General features: G+C 39.7%; 1 protein-coding gene across 1 annotated transcript in view; it reads left to right on the forward strand.

Annotated features, from left to right (window-relative positions):
- Nucleotides 1–19,136, forward strand: part of grin2ca (glutamate receptor, ionotropic, N-methyl D-aspartate 2Ca) — an 89,409-nt gene that overhangs the window by 27,016 nt on the left and 43,257 nt on the right. The gene's annotated exons all lie outside the window — the stretch shown is intronic.

Here is a 19,136-nt window from a genome sequence, read left to right on the forward strand (position 1 = left end):
GCGAGATCTCGCAAAAGTTTTGCAAGATCTCGCAAAACTAACTCGGGATCTCGCAAAAGTTTTGCGAGATCTCGCAAAACAAACTCGGGATCTCGCAAAACTTTTGCGAGATCTCGCAAAACAAACTCGGGATCTCGCAAAACTTTTGCGAGATCTTGCAAAACTTTTGCGAGATCTCGCAAAACAAACTCGGGATCTCGCAAAAGTTTTTTTTTTTTTTTTCCCTCCTTTTTTTTTCCCCTCCTTTTTTTTTTTTTTTTCCCTCCATTTTTTTTTCCCTCCTTTTTTTTTTTTTTTTTTTTTTTTTAACTTTATTTAACAAACAATGAGTATACAACATACGAACAGATGAAGTATACAAAACAACAAAACATGAACACAAATAGCCAGGGGTAAAAGAAAAAGGTAACAGTTATAAGAATACATCTCGCAAACGTTTTAGCCGCACGAGGCACGATGTGCCGGGAAAGCGGTGTTCCTCCCGGCTCCTTCCCGGTTCCTTCCCGTTAGCTCGAAGCTAACGGGAGGTCGAGACCTCCCGTTAGCTTCGAGCTAATGGGAAGAATGCGGCTAAAACTTTTGCGAGATCTCGCAAAAGTTTTGCGAGATCCCGAATTTGTTTTGCAAGATCTCGCAAAAGTTTTGCGAGATCCCGAGTTTGTTTTGCGAGATCCCGAGTTTGTTTTGCGAGATCTCGCAAAAGTCTGTCTTAATTTTTTTTTTCTTCCGTTTTTTTACCATGTTGTGCAAAGCAATGACCAGCAGGACAAAGCACATATTGTCCTCTAGTATAATGAGGAGGAAGAATCAATGTTCAGGAAGATCCAGGGTTAGAAGATAATGAAAATATAGCTAATATTTAGAGCACATGTTACCCTTTCTCTGAAAAAGCACATCACCCACCTGCAGAAGTGGAAGAAGGCTATGAAGTGAAGAAAAGTGATGAAGAATCTGAACTATGTTCAAGTAGGTTCTCAGGCCTCCAGGACATGGTAGTCTGAGAAGCTTGGAAAGAAAGTGACTGGGCTTCTTGAAGTTTCTTGAATTTTCAGAATGTGAAACTGAAATAGAAGATGTGTCAGAGGACTACACATCTTTCATTTCAATTATGATGAAGACAAAGAATCAAGCAGGAAAGAGGAGTCAGCTGAGACAGAGGAGTATTTGCAGTAATGTGAGGAAACATTGATCTGGTCTTCTATCCTTCCCAGTGTCAGACGATGCATGAGTCTCTCATGTGCCTCAGAGAAAGACGATCTACCACAGTCCAAGCACATGTGCCAGGTCCCATACTCCTTCAGTTGCTTTTCTACTCGAGTACTGAAAGCATTACACACAGTGTATTCTGCTTGTATTCTGCCTTTGAACGTTTACATGCCAATGGATGCATCAGAGACCAAGTTGGGGTTCAGTAACTTGCCCAAGGACAACTTGGTAAGAACTCCAGACTAGAGCACACAGAGATTGAACCAACAACCATCCAATCAGCAGATGAGCTGCTCTGCAGCCAACTCAATGACAAAAAAGGAGGGACAACGAGAGAGGAAGAAAAATGGATCGAATGCAGCTGTAGGCACATGTGGGTGTGTTGATTCTTACTGCCGTGCATCCAGTAGAGTCGCTACGGCCAGTTTATGACATCCTGAGTCTGGTAGAGAAGTTTTAAAGGTGACACAAGATTAATTATAGAAGCACAAAAAGGATATAATTTCTTGATAAAGACACAATAGATGATCATCGTTCATGACACAAACGTGCTCAAACGTGCTTGTGTCAAATATGGACACGTCTTTGTCCTCATGAAAGTTTGCCTTTACTCAGACCCCATGCCCTGGTGTTCCCACCATGCCAAAATATAGAAAACTGTCAGGTAACGAGTTGGAATAAAGTTGAATAAAACCTTGAAACACAGAGATGGATGATATTTTATACTTCTTGCTTTATAAACAGTCAAAGCAAACGGGGTCATTTTTGAGCCCAGAGGACAACAGATGTGATTATTTGCTGCCAGTAAAAAAACTTGAAGTAGTTTAAAAACAGCTTTCTAAATTAACTTTGACATAAACCCGTCTGTGATCATCTGTTAAAGCAACCGACTCTGGTTGTGAAACGATAATCACGATAACTGATGATTTAATTTATTTTTTACCCGAAAACAAAGAAAAAATTCCTTTTTATGAGGTTTTTATCAGACTTAAATTTGAAATGGAATAAAAAAATGTTTAAAAATGTTTGAATTAAGTTTTAATTAAAAGTGGGGGAAAAATCGACTTCATATTAATTAAGTATCAATCAAACCAGATGGGGACATTTTTGACCCCTGAGGACCACAGGTGTGATTATGTGCTGCCATATAAAATTTATAAATGCTTCAAAAAAAACTTTCTCACTAAAGTTCAACATACAGCACTCTGTAGTTAGTCAGATAGTCAAAATTATCTAAACAATTAAATATTTTATTTTCTCAATTTGTTTTTGCTCAAAAACAGGGTGTATTTTTTATAAACAAGGTGTGGTGGCCCTAAAATGTAAAATGTTGGGTAAATTATGTGTTAATGTGTTGGTCTTAAGTAAAACTAAGATGTAACACTGAATTGATTGACAATTTATACTTTATACTTGAAAAAACAGTCAAATGAAGTGGGGACATTTTTGACCCCTGAGGACCACAGGTGTGATTATGTGCTGCCATTTAAAAAATTTAAATGGTTCAAAAAAAAAATTCTCACTGAAGTTCAACATATAGCACTCTGTAGTTAGTCAGATAGTCAAAATTATCTAAACAATTAAATATTTAATTTTCCTGTTTTATTTTCGCTTAAAAACAGGGTGTATTTTTTGTAAACAAGGTCTGGTGGCCCTAAAATGTAAAATATTGGGTAAATTTTGTGTTAATGTGTTGGTCTTAAGTAAAACTAAGGTGTAACACTGACTTGATTGACAATTTATACTTTATACTTGAAAAAACAGTCAAATGAAGTGGGGACATTTTTGACCCCTGAGGACCACAGGTGTGATTATGTGCTGCCATTTAAAATTTATAAACGCTTGAAAAAAAACTTTCTCACTAAAGTTCAACATACAGCATTTTTTAGTTAGACAAATAGTCAAAATTAGCTAAACAATTAAATATTTTATTTTCTTGTTTTATTTCCACTTAAAAACACAGTGTACTTTATGTAAACAAGGTGTGGTGGCCCTAAAATGTAAAATGTTGGGTAAATTATGTGTTAGTGTGTTGGTCTTAAGTAAAACTAAGGTGTAACACTGAATTGATTGACAATTTATACTTTATATTTTAAAAAACAGTCAAATGAAGTGGGGACATTTTTGACCCCTGAGCACCCCAGGTGTGATTATGTGGTGCCATTTAAAAAATTTAAATGGTTCAAAAAAAAAATTCTCACTGAAGTTCAACATACAGCACTCTGTAGTTAGTCAGATAGTCAAAATTATCTAAACAATTAAATATTTAATTTTCTTGTTTTATTTTCGCTTAAAAACAGGGTGTATTTTTTGTAAACAAGGTGTGGTGGCCCTAAAATGTAAAATGTTGGGTAAATTTTGTGTTAATGTGTTGGTCTTAAGTAAAACTAAGATGTAACACTGAATTGATTGACAATTTATACTTCATACTTTAAAAAACACTCAAATGAAGTGGGGACATTTTTGACCCCTGATCACCCCAGGTGTATGAAAATCGGGAGGACATTATGAGGGTTAAAGAAGTCCAGACGCTTTTCTTTGCAAGCTCCTTTGACTACGATGACCTGGATGACTGAGAACCTTCACAGACTTCTTCTTCTTCTTCGGGGTTTAACGGCAGCTGGCATCCTTGTACATGCAGTGCTGCCATCTTCTGTTTCAGTCCGTTATTACACTCTTAAATCCTACTACTTATTCCTGCGTCTTTTGTGATCTTACAAAGCTTCAAACAACGCATCGACTATTAAATCAGTCGTCGACGATTTTGATAGTCGACGTAATCGTGGCAGCCCTACTCTCAACCCACAGTCAGATGGACTTTTAATACACTTTTTTTATAATATATTATGAGAAACGCTGTGTTTAGTTTTACTTTTCAGGGTTTTTTTTTTTTTGGGTTTTTTTTAAGGATTTAAAATGTCATTAAAGATTTATTTTTAACCTCTATTTAAGTTCTAATTAAATATTACCACACCAACGAGTTTGGTCAGCAGCTTTCGGGGAGTCGAAATTAGATCAGGAGCATTTATTATTTAAGTTAAAAAGATGTTTTGTTTGTTATTACTAGGATTAATGCGAGCATACAAATGCTCTGCACCCCTATCAGCCTGCCTCACATTCACCTTTAGACTTTTCAAGACCTGTTTACTCCTTCAGATGAAATCTAAAACCAAACACATGGATGTGAGTGTAAAATCGAAGTTAAGGTACAATCAAAGTTTCTTAAAAGTCTTTTAAAAGTGTTAAAATGGGTTTAATAATGTGAAAAGTGTCATTGCTGCCCTAAAGCTATTTTAAGTATTAGCGATTTCTCAGTAAACTCAAATCTTCCCATTTCATTAGTCTGAAGAATAAGCAGCTTTTAGGCCTTTTTCTTCATCGTCATCTTCAAGGTTTCCATCAGCAAACTGCAGGCCTGCCAGGCCTAAACTGACCCCCTACCAGGTCTCAGCACAGGGGATTTTTGAGATGTGTTTTTAGCCATGAGCTAAAATAATAAGCTAAAGCTACTTTTACAGTTAAAAAGAATTGGTCTCTTTATTTACAAATGATGATGATCCTTTGCAACGATCAGATCAGCGGAAAAATGCTAATACGAAAGATGCACAAGAGGTTTTAACCATCACAGCATCTAACAGCACGAGCCTGAGGCAGTAATCTCACGGCGCTGAATTCATCTTTTCACCTACAGCATCAGTGAACTCTTTTAGTGCTTTGGATAAGAATATGGTTCTTCATTCAAAGACCCACATTGGCCTTTTCCATTTCCATAAGCAAGGACACACTAACAAGACTCCAGTAATTTGCATCATTCACACGGGCCTGTAGACAGCTCCCCTGTCAGCAACATCCATTTCAGAAAACACGCGGCGTGATCTCGCCCTCCGCATGGTGTCGAGGGTAATAAAAGAGATGCCATGCAGCAGTTAATGCCTCCTGCTGCTCATTTACACGTTAACCATTCAAACCTGAGGACAGAAACAGCAAATCAATCACAGTAAATTACAGAATAAACACATGTAATAAGAAATAAGCTCTTTGGCAAAGGCTAGTGTGAAAATGAATGATTGCTTTTCATCAGCAATTAGTTGGGACCATTAATTTATGACATTTAGTGAAGCCATTATACTTGCCTTTCAGAAGAGTAAGTGCATGCATTATTAATATAGATGGTCCCAGCTTGAAACCAACCGTGATCTTCATCTACCCATTGAGGCACCGGGTCTCTGAGTGACATGTACACATGCCTGCCCTGCATGATTTGCTATTTGCATGCAAATAGTTTCCCGCAGCCTTGGGTCCACTTGTACTTAATCCATACCACAAATACCAAAGATTCTGGTTATTACTAAACATTTCAAAAGCATAAAAAACACGGAGCATGCTTAGACTTTCTCAAACTTCACCTGCTTCCAAGTAGAAGAGCACGCGACCTTCAAACTGACCCCGATAACGGTTATGAAACAAAAAATGTTGCTGCTTCAACGCATTCAAATTTCAGGTCAGCCAGTTTGTTTGTGTGAACATTTTAAGCTAATAACTTGTAGAAAATTAAACCAAACCCACAAATGACAAATGTGCTTATTGCAGAAACGAGCCATCACAAAATCCTTCTTTACTCTATATTACACGTCTGTCCACTCGTATCCATCTTTGCACTGCTTCCAGGCAGATATCTGGGCAGCGTGTTGAACCTCTATCAAATGCAATCTGTAACTTTTACAGTCGTCGCTGTGACAAAAAAAAAAAAAAAAACGACATCCATATAATCAGTTAATTTGATTTTATAAAAATTATAAATTTTTCCCAAAATAAGGTTCAAATGAATTTCGGTTAAAAGTTGTAATTCTACTCTGCATTAGGGCTGCCACGATTAGTCGACTAGTCACGATTACGTCGACTATCAAAATCGTCGACGACTGATTTAATAGTCGACGCGTCGTTTGAAGCTTTGTAAGATCACAAAAGACGCAGGAATAAGTAGTAGGATTTAAGAGTGTAATAACGGACTGAAACAGAAGATGGCAGCACTGCATGTACAAGGATGCCAGCTGCCGTTAAACCCCGAAGAAGAAGAAGTAGCAGCCCAGCTCAGTTTCCAACAATGGCGGCAGCTAGTTAGTTTTAATATTACTCTTATTATTCTTTCTGGGTCACAAAATAAACGTTTAACATATTTTCAGGCGAGAATGTAGCTGTGTAAACCTCAAATATCTGCTCAGTTTATCAAGACACCACATATTTTCAAAAGCGCTCTGACGTTTTCGGAGACGTCTGTTAGCCACTAGTTCGATAGCTAGCCGGGGGCTAGGCTCACTAGAGCCGTGAGAACACCGGACTCCCGCAAATCGTTTTCAAACCCACCGCCATCTTTTGCTACTTAGGTTAGACATGATATATAAGTCACTTATATAACTTATATCATGTCTACTAAACTGGCTTTTTTCAATATTTTATTTGTTCCTGAGTAAATCGGTTTGGCTGAGATTAAAGTTATAGTTTTTACACAGCTGAATAAACGTCAAGCAGACAGCTGATTATCAGAAGTGTGAGATGCTCGAGAATGTTATGTTATATTTTAGATAGCAAGGAGTTTATTAAACTTCACCGAAACAATCTGTAAATTTCATTTAAATTTAATAAACTATTATCTTGTCTTTATTTTTAGTTAGCACATACCTTAAACACTTAAAGCTGTAAGCTAATGATAGTTATATAAGAGCAGCTGCTGCTGGTGCAATAAGCTGTACGTTTTACGTCCAAGGGATGATGATCTGATTAGTCGACTATCAAAATAATCGTTTGTGGCAGCCCTACTCTGCATACACACATTTTACACCATTACAGCTTCATTAATGGATAAATTCAGAGTACCGACATGACCTCAGCTTATCCCAGCACGTTATAGATTCACCAAAGAAAAATCTTTATAACCATATAATGAGAGAATAATGAATAGATACGCCCATAAAAGGGGGGACTGGACCTACTGGGTAGAGGTTCCAGGGGAGACCCACAACACGCTGGAGAGGTTATATCTCTCAGCTGGGCTGGGAATGCCTCGGCGTTCCCACAGATGAGCTGGAGGAGGTGCCTGTGGAGAGGGAGGTCTGGGTTTTTCAGCCTGGGCTGCTGAACCTGTGACCTGGGCTGTGATAAGTGGCAAACAGATTGATACTCAATTGTGCATCTATCTATAAATGACTGGCTAATGTGTTGATAATCTCTCTGGTGGCAAGGACAAGGAAAATGTAACAGATAAAAAGAATAATGTGAATGTGGCATTTTATCCCGCTCTAAAGTGAACCTCTCAGTCCGCACTGCCACGTCTCTGAACGCTGGATTTAAATGAAAACGAATGCATGCCTCAGAGGTTAGAGATGTGGGGTAGCTGCAGCTCAGTTGATAGGAAACATTAAATCCGTCCCTGCTGACCATTTCTCAAAATATCCTCAGGCAAGGCAGTGCACCCTAAATCGTCTAAATATTGAAAAGGGATAAAATGTAATGGCTCTGAACATTAAAATCCTCCAAAAGAAGTCAAAGTAAATGATTAATAAAATAATAACGTGCAAAAATGTGGAGAACTTTATAATCTAGGGAAAAAGAGTCAGACAACATTATAAATAAAGGTTTTACAGATAAAGCAAAGCTGGAAGTTCAAAAAAACAACAAAAACTTTTAGAGTGACTGATATAAAATATGTCATAAAGATTATAAATTACCTGAAGGAGGAAGAAGATGATCTGTAATTGTCTGTCAGACTGTTATAGACCAAATAAAACATCAAAAAGCACTGTTTTATGACAACAAAAGTGCCATAATTTATGCTTTATTCAGTAGCATTTTAATATTTAATCGCTGAAAAGGTAAACATGTGCAAACAGTAATGAACGAGCTGCACAGAGATGATTTTGGTCTAACCTTCTTTGAGTTTTCCCTTAATCAGGAATGCCATTCACCAATTGATTTATGGGGTGCTGTCAAGGGTAGTCAACAAGGCAATGGAGCTCATTCATTTTTCATACATATCACTGAAAGCACAGAGTTTGAGCCCTATGAAAGTGACAGCATGAAATTAGGTGATAAACCGATTCCTATCCTCGGGACATTTCTGTTTGTCGATTGGCAACATCAGAGCTGACGTGCCATCGTGCGCCTCATTTTCTATTCCCATCACAAACAGCCATTAAAAAAACTAATGCTGGGCCGAAGACTCAATTAAGAATATTGCTTTTTCGTGTAATTATAGTATTGGAACTCATTCAGCTAGCAGTCACGTCAGGATCAGATGACCAAGGGAAGCTTTAGATCAATCAGTTCCCAGGAGCCTCCTCAGTGTCTACACACTGGATAAAATCAATATCAATAATCACAGCGGACACAAATCACCGACAGGTTTGGGAAGCCTGAAGAACGCGCACCTGGTAAAGCTGGTCAAACAAGGAAGAAACGCATCAACTTTCAAGAGGTGCAAGAACCATCAGACTGCAAAGAAAGAAAACAGAACAAGATGAGCAGATCTACTGGTTTTTATTTAATTTGATACACTAGAGACTTGAAATAAACCATTCCAACATCAAAGTGCCACAATTACACAAACCGACAACCGCTCGAGTCAGCCGAAGACAAACACCTGTTGTGTTTCAGAAGAGTTACTGTGTTCGGCGGTGGAGTCGGCAGGAGCTGCTTCCGTCTTTCCAAACTCGAGGACTTGAACTGATACGGATTCTTTCTGTGTTTGTGGCTTTACTCTCTGTGCTGGTTGAGCTGCATGCTTCACGCCTGCTGCCGTCTGCTGCAGCTACAACGTTCGTTCAACCACAACCATCCATCCATCCATTCGCTTCCGCTTATCCTTTTCAGGGTCGCGGGGGGCGCTGGAGCCTATCCCAGCTGTCATAGGGCAAGAGGCGGGGTACACCCTGGACAGGTCGCCAGTCTGTCGCAGGGCCAACACACAGGGACAGACAACCATTCGCACTCACATTCATTCGCACATTCACACCTAGTGACAATTTGGATTATCCAATCAACCTATCCCCACAAGCTGCATGTCTTTGGACGGTGGGAGGAAGCCGGAGTACCCGGAGGGAACCCACACAAACACGGGGAGAACATGCAAACTCCACACAGAAAGACCTGATGTTGGAATTGAACTCAGGACCTTCTTGCTGTGCGGCAACAGTGCTAACCACCGTGCTGCAAATCCCAACCACAACCAATCACGTACAAATCTTTAAAGCTCAATGACAACAAACGTCACTTATCATTGCTAGAAAAGATCCTTCAACTGCCACAGACACAGAGTGGATTCTGTATAGTCTGAGAGCTGGTCGTTCTACGTTGCCGCACTCATTTGTGGATAGTGACTAAAAAACAAGATGGCAGATACAAGTGTTAGAAGTCAGGCTCTTAGGCTATGTCCACACGTACCCGGGTATTTTTGAAAACGCAGATTTTTCTATGCGTTTGCACCTTTCGTCCACACGTAAACGGCGTTTTCGGTCACTGAAAACGGAGATTTCTAAAAACGCCTGCCAGGGTGGATATTTTTGAAAACTCTGTTTTTGCATTTACGTGTGGACGAGAAAAAAAGTCGCTAAAAAAAGACGTGAAAGCGCATATCGCTTTTACTCTCAACAAGCAGCGGGTGCTGTAACGCAGTCAGTTCTTCTTTTACTGTTATGCTGTTTTGTGGATCACAAGGTTTAAAACTACTTATACACACACACACACAAAGTAACTCCACCAGAGTGCCTATTTCGGGTCACTTTTGCCGGTCCAAGCCCGGGTAAAGGAGCAGGGTTGGAATTGTGACATTAAAAAAACAATAATTGCTAAAATAAATTTAATTTGTAGTTCTAAATAAACTCTAAATGCATTTAGGACGTTTTTTACTCACTTTATGTCTCTTCCACGATGTTATTTCTCTCTCCAACAACATAGGTTACAATTACATTAGCATGACCAATTATGCAAATTAGGTGATGACGTCATTTAGCGACTTCTAGCGACTTTTAGGACAGCCAATAGCGATTTTCCTTACTGAGGAGTTGGCAACACTGCATACGACTCGGTTCTGCTTCTATGCTCCAGCTTTGTTTACTTTTTCCCACCGAGGCTTCTAGACTTCTGATTGGCCAACATTTCTGCACGGTTAGGAATATATCGCCACCTGCTGCTTTGGCATGTTCCTAGCAGCGTTTTCCTTCATTTCTGCCTTTACGTGTGGACGGGATTATTTTTTAAAACGGAAACGGAAAATCTCCGTTTTCAAAAATACCCGTGTACGTCTGGACGTCATCTCATCGAAGAGAGAGAGAGGCTGAGGAGCTGGGTAATTTGAGAGAGGCTCAGGGTGGAGCAACTACATCACCATCAAAAGAGCATCTGAAAGCATTCATCTGACCAAGATGCCCCCTGGACACCTCCTAGGTGAGGAGACCTGATGTTTTTGATGGATGAACAGATGATGGATGGATTTAATTCAGTTTTATTTTTAATAATAATAATAGAGAGAAGACCCAAACATTCAAACGTCCCCCTTTGAACAAGCACTTGGCAACAGTGTGGCTACACATTCTCAACGTGTCTGATGTAATTTCGCTGAACAGAGGAGCATAAATTCAACTTTTCTCTCATTATCCATTTAGTTCAATATCCTGACCTAAAATCCAAAGCACTCTTTGAAGCATCCATTCTGTAGTGTGACAGATCACATCCTCCGAGCAAGACCGTCTGCACAAAGTGTACAAAATGTATGACAGAAAGGACCAAAAAACCCTGATTGTCTTTGCAAGAACAAGAGCCTGAGGCTTTTCTCAGAACTAGAGCAGTTCTTTTTTTCAGACTCTGCCGTGTCTACTTTTGGAACTCACTTGTGCCCACTTTTCAAGTCCTGCATGTCAAAACTCACAGAAATAAGAGGATAACCTGTCTGGACTGAAGCAGACCGACTCCTGAGCGGTCACAGAAAGCAGCCAGCGGTAAAAAGAACAAGTGTTAGCAGAGGCAGTACATGTGTATGTGCGGCGTCACGTTCAGCTATCGGCTCCTGTGAGATTCATTAGGTGGGTCCAGAGATGCCCGTGTGTATTTTTTTAAAAAGCAACACAATCAAATCAGTTTATTTATCAGCTCAAATCTCTGATATTTATTAGTTTATTGATGATTTTCCAATTTTCTGTTCACGTGCAACTAGGGCTGCACGATTAATCGTTAGAAAATCGCGATCTCGATTCATACTTATGTGCGATCTCTTTTCCAAATGACAACGATTAAAAAAAAAAAAAAAAGACGATTGTACCGCATTTTGATCCGGGACGTAATCTGCATGAAAACAAGCGCTCACGCTTCCTGCTCAACAAATGACAAGGGCGGAGCCTTATACCACGTGATACAGAAGCCATCTGGCAGGGAAAAAACAACGGCGAGCACGTGAAACTGCCCGAGGGGAGAAAACACAATGAGCGCAGAGGAAACGCTTCCTGATGGCGGTGAGAATGACAAGCCCACTGTAAAATTACTTCAAGAAAAGGTTCTCATTCCTCCGTGTGGAAGTTTTTTGCCTTCAAAGACGATGAGAGTCAAAAAAATATTTGCAAGCTGTGTTTTGCCATAGCAACACTACAAATCTGTATAACCACCTCAAACGTCACCATAAAGTGCAATATGACGAAGCTGTAAAGGCCAAGAAAGTGACAGGAGAAAATCCATCCTGGTCAACCACCCAAACATTAATAACGGGAACCTTAAACAGCGCTTCCCTATACCCGTCGAAATTACGGAGGCTAATACTTATCACCTGACCAAAGATATGGTTCCATCAACACTGTGCAAAACGAGGGATTTAGGAAAACGATCAACACCCTAGACAAACGCTACACAGTGCCGTCCCGCAACTATTTTTCTATTGTTGCACTACCTGCTCTATACACGCAGCGTCGAGCAACGGTGGAGACGCAATTTCAAGCAGTACAACATTTTGCAGCAACAACAAAACGTGAGACATTTGTTGTTTTTATGTTTATTTATTGTTTTTATGTTCAGTCTCAACTGTTACGAAGTTGATGTGCAGTTGTGATTCTCATTTTATGCAAAATCGTGCAGCCCTACGTGCAACTATGGCTCATCTCAACCAGCTTATGACAACTAAGATTAAATTGATGACACTGCAAACCTACCTAAATATTAGTGGTGGGGAAAAAATCAATACTGTGTAGCATCGTGATATTTTGTTTGCTAATAATGTATGGATACAGGGACAGCAGAAATCGATATTTTGTTACAAAAAAGGTTTTTGTGCTCTGACTTCAGAGCATGTTGATCCTTTTTCTGAGCAAGAATCCTGACATTCCTTCACTGTCCAAATGTGTTTAACTTTTTTTATGGCAGCAATAAACATGACAGTTTACTTATTTTAATTTAAGACATGTTTTATTTTAATTAAGTTTAAAACTTTTTTATTTAATGTAAAATTATATTTTGTTTTAATTTACTTTCAAATTCTTCAGTTGCTGAAGGGGCTGCATAGTTTTCATAAACTGCATAGTTCAGAATAGCTATAATTGTACCAGATGGTTGTTCAGTTAAGTTGGACTAGACTGTAATACAAACCGTTCAGTTTGTCAACAATAAAACTGAAATGAGAGAAAGACTGAGTGTGAGACTTTGATATTAGAGAAAATGAATATTGATAAAGTTTACCTTTATGTACAGAATCTGAATATCGCAAAATATTTTAAAAAATTGCAATAATATCGTATCGTGCGTTAAGTATTGTGATGATATCGTATCGTGGGATGTATGGTGATTCCCACCTCTACTAATTATAATTTATAATAGCAATCTGTCACATTAAACACATTGGAAGTCTTTTTATCTAAAATACATAAACGCTCTGAAAACGTGAACACGAGGACGCATGCTGCATCAGTAAATCATGAAACGGTAAAACTGTGTGACAGCTCGTCTTCTCTCTAACTCTAACCCTCATTTACCATTCGCACCGACCGATCCTCTCTCCACGTCAGGAATAACTGATATTTAATGAAGACCTGTGTCTGCGACTGACTCGCTTACTGATGGAGGGATTTAATAAAAGTTAAACAGACCGAAGCAACAAACAACTTCATCCCCAGTTAACATTTTGTCAAACCAAGATTAGGCAACATTAACCGATAAGTCTCATTAACAACAGCGAGCGTGTAAACTGTAATTCTGCCTCCGTCGATATTTATAGACCCGTGTTGGTGCTGAAACGTGGAAGTAGTGGGACGTTTCACAAAGGACGGGCTTCGAGGCGTCTCATTCTTGGGAACACAGAATTAATGATTAGTGCAGAATTAGCTCTTGTGCTCGGATGTGCGTTATTTCAGTGTCGCTGCACGCCGCCTATACAGTCCTGTTTTGCGATAAATGCCACAGGAAGCCGTGTGTCTGTCCCCGGTCAACGTGCAGGATCTACGTGACGTCAGCGGCACAGGAAGACAGTGCCAGAGCGCTTCCTGCTGCGCGGCGGAGGCAGACATATGTCGCGGCAAAGCGCCGTGGCCAGAAGTCACTCTTCATGGAGGGACAGAGGGAGAGGAAGGGGAGATGGCTGCAGTTGAGTCATGTGATCAGGGGAGCCATACACCGCTTTGTGTTCCATATATTTAGTGCCAAATTTCACTCACTGCCACAACACATTTACCTCAGTGCATCCTTTCATCGCGGTCCTCTCCCAGCATGCTCCTCTGTCACACCAACCCTCTGTACGCCCTTCTTCACTACATCAACGGATCTTCTTTGAGGTCTTCCTCTGGCAGCTCCATGTCCAAACCCTCTCAGCCTCTCTGACTCACATCTGTCCCTCTGATGGACTCATTTCTGGTCTAGTCTAGTCTCTTGTTCTCAGCTCAGCCGTCTCTGAACCGTCCATCTCAGCACGTCTCTCTCCATCATCTTGCAAACATTCTCTTGCTGCTATCTTTCTATCACAAATCACCCGTCATTGTGTCCTTGATCGCTGACTCAGATATCTTATTTTCTTTAGATTGTTGGATACAGTCCAAGCCTATCAATAAATATCACCCACCTGAGTCATTCAAATAACCTTCAGCTATGAGCTAGGATATTTCTGAGCCCGTAAAGGTTATTGTGTATTTTTAACTATTAAATTTAATATATATCCTTCAATACATATTTTAATAAATAAAATAAATTAGACAGCTATTTAAAAAGACAGCTAAAGGTCTGCTACAATGTTGGATGTCATCCATCCCATCATCCTCGGAGGTTTTGCTCTTGTGATGGATTTGAGTTTGCCCTTTCTGTGAATGAGTCTCCGTGATGTGTAGCAACATGAAACACGTAAAACATAATGGTGTCCGGGACTTTGATTAATCATCGTCATTGCAATCTCAATAATTCTCAAGTGGAGAAAAGGTTGAAACATAATTGTCCTGAAAACAAAACCTGTGCAAACAACAAGCAAAAAGTTTAAATAACCAAGATTTTTGGACCTGATTTGCGACAGGAGCGCTTCGTTTTAGAAACTAGGGCTGCACAGTTGATAAACTTTGAGTCTCAGCTTTAAATTTCTGGCTTCCCACAGTTAACTAAATATAATTAAGCAACAATAAAACTGCTCTGCCCAATCAACCGCTTGCTAAATGACCACACGGCTGTGTGCCAATAACAGCTGTTCCTGCACCACACAGCCTGAAGAAAGAACAAACTGTGAGAAAACAGATCTACAACAAAATGAAACGGTCTGGTACAGCAGAAGGTGATGAACCCTCAAAGCGTCGTCCGTTGTTAGAGATAATCTTGATATGGCAAGGCTCGCAAAATTTCAAAATCTCTGGTAGCCCTTTGGGCAGGCATTCTTCAGTTTTTGGTAGCCCAAAATAAATTTAAGTAGCCCGAATAAAAAATAAAGCAATTTTTTTTATGTTTTGTTTCCATTACAATATTATACATTAAAGTATAATATTGTAATGGAAACAAAAATTAATCAAAAAAAATTGTTAAAATAAAAATTACAACAACTGTATAAAAATTACAATCATCAACTCAAATACTTGGTTCAAATTGAACAGAAATTTCTATGAACTTGTAAGAACTGTGTAGAACATGAATCAGTCTGTGTCAGATCCTGAATCTGAAATTTCCACTGAAGTCACGGGTAAGAGGCAAGTGGAACCAAGATCGAGGCCATTTGCTTTTTGAAGTTTGCAAAGACTGCTAAATTTTGCCAATGGTAGTTCACTCTTTGCAACATAGCACGCTGTTCTAAACAGATTTTTCAGGAGTTCTTGTTGTGCTTGGTTTATTTTTAGTATGTTTTTTGCAATTGCTGTTTGTTCTGGGAAAGATACTGCAGACTGGGCAATAATGCATTTCTTGCATTTCTCATGGGTTCTGACGGGGTCTTTCTTAAAATTACTGGTCCCAGTAACAAAGGCGCTTGTCGACTCAGAAATCAAATGAAACTCACAACACACCTGTCAGAACATCATGTTATTTAGCTCGTCATATTCCAGCCACAGGAATTCTTTTGTCCATGAAACCAAAAAAGCTGCGCTTTCTTTTTGCCTCATTGTCTGATTTGTCATAACTTTTCCGTTTTGTGGTCGGCTTTTCTTTGGCTGCCCCTTCTTCACCCTGACCTGTCTTATTTGGCTCAGCAGAACTAAAATACCTGCGTAAATCCTGCTGCTTTTACACACGTACTTACATAACGGTCAGCGATTCTTTGCGCACTCAACCTCTCACATGTTTAAGCTGCGGGAGATTTCACTTGTCATGTTTGAATAGTAAGCTAATGAGTGATAAGACAATGTCAGAGGAATTGGTGCGCAATTAATCGTCACTTACCAATCAGTGCTGCTGCTCTCTACACACCGTTCGCGCGATCGCAAAATGAAAGTGAAAGCAAAAAAAAAAACAAGCGCAAATTCAAACGCGATTTCAATATGTCACATATTGACAGTGGCTCACCGATGCCAATGACATAATTACCCAGCTACATTGGCGAAAGAATGCAAAAGCATAGACATATATTTTCCTTCCTATGACAGCCCGACGGGCAGGGGTGAGTTAGATTTTGGTAGCCCGACTGGAAAAATCGCTAGCCCCGGGACGTCGGGCTAGCAATTTTGCGAGCCCTGTATGGGGAAAGTTAACTAACACAAATCATACACAAAGATGTGGGTCTGAACTGCAAAGCAACACAACCTGAAAACCACACCACAGACTGCAGTTTATCGCCCAACATTAACAACATCGTCAATAAAAACAAGCGTCTACAAAACATGAGTGTATCCATTGAGCTCACAAAGATGCACTGAAATCATCAAGGAGACACACAGACACAACTTTTAGTGTTGGATAGATCACAATAGATCATCTAAACTCTGTAAGGTTTTCAAACCTTTACAAAGAAAATGTCCGGCTGCAAAGAACGTCTCCACGTGGACATTTAAGAGCATCATCAGGACTTGTTCTGAAAACTCTCAGAGGGTTTTTGTCTGCACTTATGCACGATTTCCAAAACTACGTTTGTAAACAGATAGCAGTTTTGCATATTTTAAACTTCTGAATGTAATCTCAGCCTTCAGATGCTAAGCTTTTCACTCAATGGCTGTAATCTTCTTTGGGACCGTGGACCATTACTGTGACACTATGGAAGTCCAGCTTACTGCGCAAACAGAGTCCCGGACTGCAGTTTGTATGTACAGTACTCAAGCTACTCATTAGAGACAACTGCACAAGTCTAGTGATCTATTTCAAAGAACAAAACAAAGCAGACAGAATATTTCTGTCCTTCTGGGCTCGTGCAAACCTTTCTGCCTTTACGCCAAATTTAATTTGACCCATTTCAAGATTTAAATCTGCATTTTATGCCTAAAAAGGTGAAGAATTCATTTAACATTATATGGAAATGACTGGTGACGACCGGTTCCCTTCCATACCATATGCACTGGGCAGTACTCTGCATGCTGTGCACACTAAGGCGGTCGTGACTTCAGGCTTTAAACTGCAGCTGAGCCTGTGGTAATGCCCCAGGCTCACTCTGGCTGCACTATCAGCCTGCTCTCTGCTAATTGAGGCGTTGAGACCGTAGTTTGCAGGCAGCTTTAATCTGACACACCCGTGGGCTAGCAACCATCTACAAAGCATACAGAAACACAAGCCTGTACACACAGACCTGCACAGACACTCGATGGCTCCTCGGCACCTGTCAGGGTCACACTTGTAGGGGTGAGGCAATAACGCTGACAGATTTGCTGTGCAGTGAGGGGAGGTAAATTAGTAGATTTATATGATTCAAGGAGAGATTCTTCAGCTTCTCCGTGACCAACCTGCATAAAGACCCTGCACCCAGTATAGATGTGTATAGACAACCAGCAACCAGAACAGTCTAATCCATCTTAGTCCACAGCAGGATGTTACACACCGAGTTTCCCAAAAGTAAATATTAATCTGTAACGCATTTTAACAAAACCATATTAGCATTCATTGCAGCTGCATGTTTGTCCACCCATGCATGAACGACTTTTATCACGCTTCTTCCCTGTTCAGGGACGAGTGAGAGGAAACAAGGGCAGCGGTAAGCGAAGCAAGTCAACAGAAAAGGAAAATATTTTCATAGCTGCGGGCAGAGTCGAGTCGCAGGCACAAAGTCAGTGGATTTAACCGTGACGTCTGAAACCGTAAGACCCTCATACATCACGAAACCGCTACACTTCTCTCAAGGACGACGAGGAAACAGGATGAATAAGCTCAGAGGCCCGTCTGAGGATGCACGACCCCTCCTTTTTTTTGAGCTCTGAGGGCTCGCTGCTCAGGATGAAGTGGTTTTTCCCCAGAGTGATAGAAGGTCAAGTGGGGGTCACCTACCTATCAGCCCCAGGGCGGCAAAAAAAAGGCTTTTATTAGAGCAAAAACACAACAGAGTCCAAAGTTGCACTTTTGGAACGATGCACGAGAGTTAAAGATTAATCGTGTTGATAAAAATTATGCATCATCGTTAAACCTCCAGAGGAAAACAAAATGTATTCACAACAAAACTTTGTGCACTCAGTCACGCTAATGTCACGCCGCTCCCAATGATTCACGGTCTAATGGCGGCGCTTGTTTTGCTGAGCAGTGCGGTGCAGTACAAATGATACAGAATGATTGGGATCTGCTGAAGAATCGATCAATAATCCTTCATCTCAATCGCTCTCACATTAACTGTGATACGCTGCTATCATTTCTGAGAAGTGATGCTATCATCACGTACAACAGCCTCATAGTTTTCTACTGTCTCATAAGACAAGTCTTGTAGTCTTCTTAAAATATCACTTAGTGATTAATCATGTCTGTTTTAATAAGTTGTCTATTTTAAGTAACAGTGTACACCTGACCTGTAGAGGATGCTTCATTCATTGCAATAAAATCAGTTACATTAAACACAAATGTTACTTTTGCTTCAGTAGAAAGTAAGGATGCAACGATACCAATTTTTTCAAACCGATACGATACCGATACTTGGATCTGAGTACTTGCCGATACAGAGTACAAAAAACGATACTTCTACCACACACACACACACACACAAATACAATTAATTGGAAGACAGGTTTTATTTTATTCCCTGCCGATAAAAAATAAAATCTTAATAAAAATGACCACAAAAAAATTTCAAGTGAAAAATAAGCACTTCTGTTAAATTACTGCAGAGTCTCCACATTGTAATTTAACAAAATATCACTGAACTATTGGCACTGTCTCGAGCTTTCAGAATAATAAATAAACACTTCTGTTTGGAATCAAAAAAATACAAATTAGGTTTGCGAATAAAATGAACTTTTAAATTATTGCAGAGTGTCCATATTGTAAACAAACAAACAAAATTATTATTATTAAATAAATAATAAAATATAAAAAATTATAAA

This window comes from Neolamprologus brichardi, chromosome 4 (assembly GCF_056152115.1).
Source record: "Neolamprologus brichardi isolate AB-2024 chromosome 4, ASM5615211v1, whole genome shotgun sequence".
NCBI classification, from domain to species: domain Eukaryota; kingdom Metazoa; phylum Chordata; class Actinopteri; order Cichliformes; family Cichlidae; genus Neolamprologus; species Neolamprologus brichardi.